This window comes from Notamacropus eugenii, chromosome 4, assembly GCF_028372415.1.
Source record: "Notamacropus eugenii isolate mMacEug1 chromosome 4, mMacEug1.pri_v2, whole genome shotgun sequence".
In the NCBI taxonomy this organism is placed as follows: domain Eukaryota; kingdom Metazoa; phylum Chordata; class Mammalia; order Diprotodontia; family Macropodidae; genus Notamacropus; species Notamacropus eugenii.
In genome coordinates, this window is record NC_092875.1 from 5249839 (window position 1) to 5259275 (window position 9437).

A 9437-nucleotide genomic window follows, 5' to 3' on the forward strand; every position below is an offset into this window, starting at 1 on the left:
AAACACTGTGTGTTGAGCTTATGTGCTTGGCTGTTGTTCTTGCTCAAGATAATTGTGAAGGTTGGTTATTGCATAAGGGTGGTCCATCACGTAAGTCATGCAAGAACATGTCATCTGAAGAGATTTCTCCCGAGGCCATCATGACCCTGATAACCCGAGAGTTCCAGACCCCTTACATCTACTCAAAAATAAAAGGGCAGCTACTTGGTGGATTGTTGCTCCTTTTCTGATTCCAGATTTAAATTTCAAAAATACCCTTTTCTAACTCGGTTTTTAATGCATTTGGAGACCTAGTCTGGAGAGACATTTGCTCTCTCAGGTTGGCAAAGGAGTCTTCCATTCTTTCCTTTGCCTCAGTTTTATTCTCTATTGTCTCCCATGAACACAAATTTGGAGTAGAAAGTGAGGGTGACCTTAGAACTTATCTAAACTTTTCTCTTGTGTAGTTCTACCTTCTGTGGCTGACAGGTGTAGGATGTAAGATAAACGTGGGCACACTTTCACCCTTGCTATCTGTCTCTCCTTCTTTACCTTTCCTATCCTTCCCATTGTACTATATTGTTTCCCTTTGCCTGTTTTTGACCAGGATTGATCCCAAGCCGATCATCTTTTTATTTCCTATCTGATTATACTTGTTTGGACTTTTCCATCATATCCCAGTGCCAGAGGCTTTCTCCTTCCCCTTTCAGCTTCCTTTTGTGTATTGTCTCCTTTGGATTGTACACTTGTAAGGTGAATTTTAGTGTAAGTAAGGTGGATTTTAGTGTGTGTAAAGTGAATTTTTGTTATTATTTCTTAGACTTCAGTTTCCCAAGATCCATAGCCATAACAATCTTTTGTTCCCAGATATTAGATAGGAGTTTCCACAATTATGGTTCAAAACATCTCCACAATGCTTGCACAGCATTACATAATGATAAACAATATAAGCATCTACTGCATCTGTGCAGTGAGATACAGGAATGAGGTGATGTAACCTTGTGAGGCTATTGCTGGCAACATGCCTTCTTTGTCTGATATCCTATAAAGCAGGTGGGCATTGGTCATTGAATGTGGAACCTGAGGGTTGAATACACAAATACTGTGTGTGCCTTGATCAGCCCCCATCAAGGCTTGGAATCTGTGTTTGCCTCCACTGGCCCCCATGGAGCCTTGAGGGGATTTAGGGAGATGTACAAGTTGTGCCTCTCTCCATTGACCCCATTGAGACATAGGGGTGGTTGCCTCCCATTCCGGTAGGCTCCTTGGAGAAGGGTGATTAGGAAATGCTGTAGGAGTTGTGCTCCCATTATCAGCAATCCTCTTGTAAGAAAATAGACTAAAATAAAGCTGACTATTAACCCCTTTTAGTGTGTTTCCTGTCTTACCAGATCAAGAGTGAACCTGTGCTAGCAGCCCTCCTGTGTGCTTTTTTACCTGTCTTACAACACTCCTTGAAGACAAGGACTCCTTTATTCCTTTTTGTATACCCAGAGCTTAGCACAATCTCTGGCACAAAGGAGGTGCTTAATAAGTGGGGTTTTTTGACTATTTTCCAGCCTGACATCAAATGTACCTTGATCTGAATCAGCATCTGATAATATTTCACACTCCTCCTAGTTTAGGAGTAAACTATTTTTTTTTTTCATTCCAATAGTTTTATTGAAAGGTCATTTTCTTAGTACCAGAACATAATGGCACTTTGTTAGCTTCCTTCAGCCAACTTAAGTTTGCACTGATGAATTAGAAAGGAAAATCCTCAATGAACCAGGTGTTTAGGAGTAACTGAAGAGTGCATCTGCAAAATGCTTCACAAAAAAAGCATAAGACATGAGACATGCTGTGGTTCTTTGGTTTATCTTTGAAAGGGAAGTTTTTTTCCACCCCACAACATAATGTCATCAAAGGGAAATTTGAACTAGTTATTGCTGTTGTGGAAGTTAAGCTATATATTGCATTCATTTACTATATGCTTTCCCAACCCCATATGTCAAGTTAGATTGTAGGTTAGATTGACTAACTTAGAAAAGCCTTAAATGCTCCACATGCCACATAATTATCAAAGTCAACTGCAAGTCATTTCATCATCTTGAAGTCATGGTCCTCTTCAACAATGAAGAACAAATACAACAATTTGTCAATTAAATTGCTGCTTACTTGAATCTGGATAGACAACTCACTTTAGTCTAAGTTGAATTGTTACAGGAGCATTGTGAAAATAGCACACCCCATATGTGCTGCTTTTAAATAAAAAGCTCTATAGTGAGAGTCCAACCATAATCCTTACTTAAAAGCTCTAGAATGTTAGTATTCACATACATTGCTCTAGGAGGGCACAGCTAAGGTTTCAGATTGGCAGAGTATAATAGTTACTTGTATAAGAGAAATTATTTTTTTCTAAGTGGCTAGATATTGAGATAAAAATATTTTGTATAAAACTTTGTATACCATATCACTTGTTCCCTAGGATAATGTTGAAGATCATTTAAATTTAACATATGTGTCTACAACTTTAATAGAATTTTATAATCAAATTGAAATGAAAAATATATCAAACAAAAATAAATCTTTATAATTGTTGGATTATCTAGCTGTATAAGGCTTTAGCAAAGCTGTTTATACTGCCTCAAAGACTAGTAACCCTGATTATACTAACGTGTATCATACCATTTTTCTGAAGTTGATCTATTTTAATATGAACTTGCATCACAATTCAAATACCATCAATTAAAAGTCAATCACACCTTGCTATCAATATTACCTATAATCAGTATACTGATCCAGATCCTATTACATTGGATCAGTATTAACTGTCAATTCACAGTATAGTCTCCCATCCCTGTTCTACATAAGGTTTCACATTTGAGTTTTAGTCTTCATAAACATGCTTCAAACATCATAATTTAGTCCTGAACACATTTGCAACTGTAGCACATATAATCAATCTCCAACCATAGCCTGTTTTTCCCTCAAGTCTGAAAACATCAATGCTAAACTAATTGCTGTTTCAGGCATCACAGCTTAAATCCATCCTATCCACAGTTCTGATGTGGAATAAACCTTCAATTTCTTCACCATAGGAATCCTATTAAGATCCAGTTTCAGGGTTTGCTGGAAGGTGAGCGATTAATTATGCTTCAACTGATGTGTAGTATGCTCAGACACAATCCACTTCAACTGACCATTTGGTTTAGAATATTTGTTTGATGAATATTCAGTTAGGCACTTTGCTGCAAGTTCCTCCCAGAAGGCCAGATCTCTGCAGTTTATCTTGGAATGTTTCTGAAGACTTTCTACTGCTTCCATCAGTTCTATAAATTTCTGTCTTGAAGACAATGACAACACAGAAGGCTTTGCTTTAGGAAACATAATCCTACAGTGGTATGCTTTAAGCTGAGCTTCCAATCTTTCAAAACTCAGGTTCTTTCTCCTTTCAAATGGTAAGTTTTCATGAATGAGTAATAGAGCTGTAGAAACTGAAAGGCAGTAGGAGTTTTGACTTTCCAACACTCCTTCTCTAACACAATCTTTTCCATTTTCATCAGGTCAGAAACTGTGAATCTGTATTGGCTTATTCATATCAAATCAGTGGCTAATGGTATATTTTTCTCTTTCTCTGTTGATTTCACATCCAGATAGAGGCAACTTAATCCTACACATCCAAGATATTTGGACTGTACCTTCATTTTGGATAGAAATCTGCCCAGTAAATTCACAGCTAGAGAAAGTCTGTCAAAACCAAAAAATTGAGTTAGGCTAAGAAGATCTTTCACTTTGAAGTCCCTCAGTCTTGCCATCATCTGAAGGCCATTATCATGAGCAGATTCAATTAGTCTCAAGCCACAGACCTTTGGCTGATGTCTAGACTCCTGTTCCAGAACATACAGCTAGTGCAGCAGTCTCAGTGGTTATTAGTGCCTCTATCATCTTGAGCTCCTAAAGCTGGCTCTTCCTCAATAGCAAACCTCCCACCATCCCCCACTGGGGCCTGTCCTCTCGTCACCATGAAAAATTAGTCCAAATGTCTGAAACAATGTGGGAATTATATAAAGGAGAGGAGAAGGATCTGGGGGTGGGGGGGATGATAGGCCGGGTTTATGGGGCATCAGCTCCAGCCAGCTGAGAATGATGAGAGTCCCAGACCACAAAGCACTTGAATTTTTCTTTGAGATAACTACAGATCTATTTTCTAGAGACATTGTTAGTCATATTCAGAGCACCAATTTTCCAGTACAAGAAAGAGGAGAATTCTCCATGGAACAAACTTTCTGTTATCTCCTGTTTTCTCTCAACACTTTGATTAGGGCTTTATGCTTTCTCCATGCTTGTGTGTGTGCATATTTCAGATTTGTAGCGGGGAAATCTAACTACACCATTCAGTTTTGCTTTATGGTGAATGCTGAAGCCTTGTTCTTTCCTAATATTTTTTCTTCCTTGGCTTTAAACAGCTGGTTTCCCTTTGGATTTTAGTCTCCCCTGATTTTCTGTCCTATTGTTGTCTCCAGCCATCCTTCCACAAGACGCGTGGCTCATGTGATCCAGTTTCTGGAGGTTCCTTGGGAAATGAAGTTAGCAATAGTGCCCTGGAACCTGTTGCTGATAGTTCAGTTCCCTGGCTAAAAGTCATAAGCCTGTGCAGCTTTTTATAAAGGCTATATTTTTCTGATGGTAAATATATTTTACATATGAGGGCAGAAGAATTTCTTAGAAATTTGATTCTATGTTCTATTAGACATAAATAACTCAAGGAACAGAAACTTTTTGAAACTCTTCGTGTCCCTTAGCAATAAACTGGATCTGAAGTGCCCAGAGGGTGTTTTCAAGGTCAAAATTTGGAGGTGAAAGAAGTGACTATTGCCCACCCCACCACAGTATCCGTATTCTGGTTTGAATTAAATTCCTCCAACGCATTGCTTTACAAAACAGAAGGTATCACGTCTATTATGAAAAGATGAGAATACCAGTTACTACTTCAAAATTATACCAATCTGTATTTATAGGAACAATCATAATAATAACTCACATTTATGTTGTACTTACTATATGCCAGGCATTCTGCTAGGTACTTTACCATCATCATCTCATTGGATTCTCACAACCACCCTGGGAAGTAGGTGTTATTATTATCCCCATTTTACAGAAGAGGAAACTGAGGCAGGCAGGTTAAGTAACTTACCCAGGGTCACACAGTTAGAAAGTAGCTGAGGCTGGATTTTAACTCCTGTCCTATTGACTCCAGGCTTAGAGCTCTATCTACTACACCACCTAGAAGAACCATATATTTATAGCTTGTATTGCTCAAATCTGTAAGCACTTAAAAGAAAACAACATATTGGCTGAAGAGCAAAAAGAGATATGCTGAGAGGTACCAGAACAATTCATCTATACAATCATCATTGAATAACCCATTTAAAAGCATGGTAGCAGTTACATTACAAAGGGTTTTGCAATAATAATGTTATATAATTATAATAATAATGGAATTTCACTTTCATGACTTAGTTATATGCTGCTGGGCCATCACCATCATCTTGATCTATGTCTTACCACTGGTCTCTGATGACTCTGGAGGAGAGAGTTGTAGAGGGCCAGTACTGATGGAGTCTGGAATGTGAGGTATTGATCAGGTTTTATTTGAGATCTGTACTCCTGATATGCAAGGATGAGAACATCCTGACCCTGCCTGTGTACCCCAAGGTTATCTCTCTGGAGGAACTAGATTAGGAAATATAAGAAGTAAACTAAAAATGTTCTCATGGGAATAACCTTGCTTGCTTGCCTGTAGAAGATCTATATAAACCCCTGCCCTCAGATTAATAAATGAGAGTGTCCTTTACATGACTCGTGGTCTTTCTTCTTCGTCACCGCTTCACTGAACCACTTGGGGACGCTGGTCGTCCCCCACAGAGAATGAGGCTGGTGACTTTGTACAGTTCTGCCTCACTTAAATCCAATTCACTTGTAAGTCAAGACATCACGCTCCTGATGTCACTGGTCCTATTCAAGAATGGAGGATGAACAACAATATGTGAGTAGTAGTAGTAGCTGCCTCTGGGGGCAAAACAGACTACTTTAAGTTCATCAGTGCTGCTATTTTCTTTTTCTCTCTTTCTCTCTCTCTTTCCTTCCTTCCTTCTTTCCTTTTTCTTCCTTCCTTCCTTCCTTCCTTCCTTCCTTCCTTCCTTCCTTCCTTCCTTCCTTCCTTCCTTCCTTCCTTCCTTTCTTTCTTTCTTTCTTTCTTTCTTTCTTTCTTTCTTTCTTTCTTTCCTTCCTTCTTTCTTCCTTCCTTCCTTCCTTCCTTCCTTCCTTCCTTCCTTCCTTCCTTCCTTCCTTCCTTCCTTCCTTCCTTCCTTCCTTCCTTCCTTTCCTTCTTTCTTCTTCTTCTTCTTCTTTCTTCTTCTTTCTTCTTCTTCATCTTCCCTCTCCCTCTCTCCTTCCTCCTTCTCCTCCCATCTTCCTCCCCCTCTTCTCCTCCTTCCCTTTGTCCTCCTCCTTCTCCTCCTTCTCCTGTCTTTCTGTCCATGTAGGGAATCATACCCTAGAAGTGAATGTTCTGTCTGAAGGAATATAAATTTTGATTACTTGTAAATTTAATGGAGCTCCTACAGAGAATATGCTCACATTCTAAAACTTTTATTCACTTACAAAAGCAATTATCTTGTACACTGTGAAGGAGTCTCCAGGACATTATATATGAAAGTATTGATACAGGAAAGGGGGGGCGGAGCCAAGATGGCGGAGTAGAAAGACGCACATACACATAGCTCCAAACCCACAACCCACAGAACGGCTAGAGGGGACCAACTCAAGGTGAATTCTGCACCCAGAGGCCACGGAGTGTTGGAGAGAGGGAAATTTCTGTTCCAGAGAGACCTGCAAACCTCTTGCGGGGGGTCCTTCGCGCTGCGGACTGGGCACCAGGACTGGGAGCGGAGGGCGGCCCTGCAGTGGCCGCGACACCATGAGGAAAAGATCCGAGCGGGCTTCAGGGACGGGATCTCCAGTGGCCACGCGGGTCCCTCCGCCCACAGAGGGACCTGCAAACCTCTCGCAAAAGGTCCTTCGCGCTGCAGACGCGGAGCCCAGCATGGACCTGCGGCGGCGGTGGCCGCGGCTCCGAGAGGTACAGATCCGAGAAGGCTCCAGAGACAGGATCTCCAGGGGCCGCACAAGCCCCCCCACCAACAGGTGACTGACGGGGGTAGGTGAGAGAGTCTCTTTGGCGGGTCGAGAGGGGAGTGGGGTGCCCCCATGGCTCGGGCCCCCCCGGGAGATAGAAGCTGAGAGGCGGCTGCAGACAGGGGCTCCCCAAGCGGGCGGGAGCCTGGATCCATTGTGGAAGGTCTGTGCATAAACCCCCTGAGGGAACTGGGCCTGAGAGGCGGCCCTGCCCTGACCTGACCACCTGAACTTAATTCTCACACTGAATAGCAGCCCTGCCCCCGCCAAAAGCCCTAAGGCGGGAAGCAGCATTTGAATCTCAGTCCCCAAACACTGGCTTGGAGGACCAGGAGGCGAGGTGGGCGTGAGGAGAATATTCAGAGGTCAAGTCACTGGCTGGGGAGAATGCCCAGAAAAGGGAAAAGAAATAAAACTATTGAAAGCTACTTTCTTGGAGAACAGACATTTCCTCCCTTCCTTTCTGATGAGGAAGAACAATGCTTACCATCAGGCAAAGACACAGAAATCAAGGATTCTGTGTCCCAGCCCACCCAATGGGCTCAAGCCATGGAAGAGCTCAAAAAGAATTTTGAAAATCAAGTTAGAGAGGTGGAGGAAAAACTGGGAAGAGAAATGAGAGGGATGAAAGAGAAGCATGAAAAGCAGATCAGCTCCCTGCTAAAGGAGAACCAAAAAAACGTTGAAGAAATTAACACCTTGAAAACTAGCCTAACTCAATTGGCAAAAGAGGTTCAAAAAGCCAATGAGGAGAAGAAGGCTTTCAAAAGCAGAATTAGCCAAATGGAAAAGGAGATTCAAAAGCTCACTGAAGAAAATAGTTCTTTCAAAACTAGAATGGCACAGATGGACGCTAAGGACTTTGGGAGAAAGACAGATATCACAGAACATAGCAAGAAGATTGGAAAAATGGAACATAATGTGAAATATCTTATTGGAAAAACAACTGACCTGGAAAATAGATTCAGGAGAGACAATGTAAAAATTTTGGGACTACCTGAAAACCATGATCAAAAGAAGAGCCTAGACATCATCTCCCATGAAATTATCAAGGAAAACTGCCCTGAGATTCTAGAACCAGAGGGCAAAATAAATATTCAAGGAATCCACAGAACACCGCATGAAAGAGATCCAAAAGGAGAAACTCCTAGGAACATTGTGGCCAAATCCCAGAATTCCCAGGTGAAAGAGAAAATATTGCAAGCAGCTAGAAAGAAACAATTCAAGTATTGTGGAAATATAATCAGGATAACACAAGATCTAGCACCCTCTACATTAAGGGATCGAAGGGAATGGAATAGGATATTCCAGAAGTCAAAGGAACTAGGACTAAAACCAAGAATCACCTACCCAGCAAAACTGAGTATAATACTTCAGGAGAAAAAATGGTCTTTCAATGAAATAGAGGATTTTCAAATTTTCTTGATGAAAAGACCAGAGCTGAAAAGAAAATTTGACTTTCAAACACAAGAATGAAGAGAAGCATGAAAAGGTGAACAGCAAAGAGAAGTCATAAGGGACTTACTAAAGTTGAACTGTTTACATTCCTACATGGAAAGACAATATTTGTAACTCTTGAAACATTTCAGTATCTGGGTACTGGGTGGGAGTACACACACACACATGCACACATGCACACATACATAGAGACAGAGTGCACAGAGTGAATTGAAGAGCATAGGATCATTTCTTAAAAAAAAATGAAATCAAGCAGTGAGAGAGAAATATTGGGAGGAGAAAGGGAGAAATCGAATGGGGCAAATTATCTCTCATAAAAGAGGCAAGCAAAAGACTTATTAGTGGAGGGATAAAGAGGGGAGGCGAGAGAAAAACATGAGGTCTACTCTCATCACATTCCACTAAAGGAAAGAATAAAATGCACACTCATTTTGATAGGAAAACCTATCTCACAATACAGGAGAGTGGGGGACAAGGGCACAAGCAGGGTGGGGGGGAGGATAGAGGGGAGGGCATGGGGAGGAGATTGCAATCCGAGGTTGACACTCATCGGGAGGGAAAGGATCATAAGAGAATAGAAGTAATGGGGGACAGGATAGGATGGAGGGAAATATAGTTAGTCCTATACAACACAACTATTATGGAAGTCATTTGCAAAACTACACAGATTTGGCCTATATTGAATTGCTTGCCTTCCAAAAGGAAGAGGTGGAGAAGGAGGGAGCTAAAGAAGTTGGAGCTCAAAGTGTTAGGATCAACTGTAATGTTCTTACCACTAGGAAATATGAAATACAGGTTAAGGGGTAAAGAAAGCTATCTGG

At 41.1% G+C, this 9437-nt stretch overlaps 1 pseudogene; it reads right to left on the reverse strand.

The window, feature by feature from the left end:
• Positions 1-1667: 1667 nt before the first annotated feature.
• On the reverse strand, positions 1668-6244 carry LOC140498855 (cyclin-G1 pseudogene; annotated as a pseudogene).
• Between the last annotated feature and the right edge of the window lie 3193 nt (positions 6245-9437).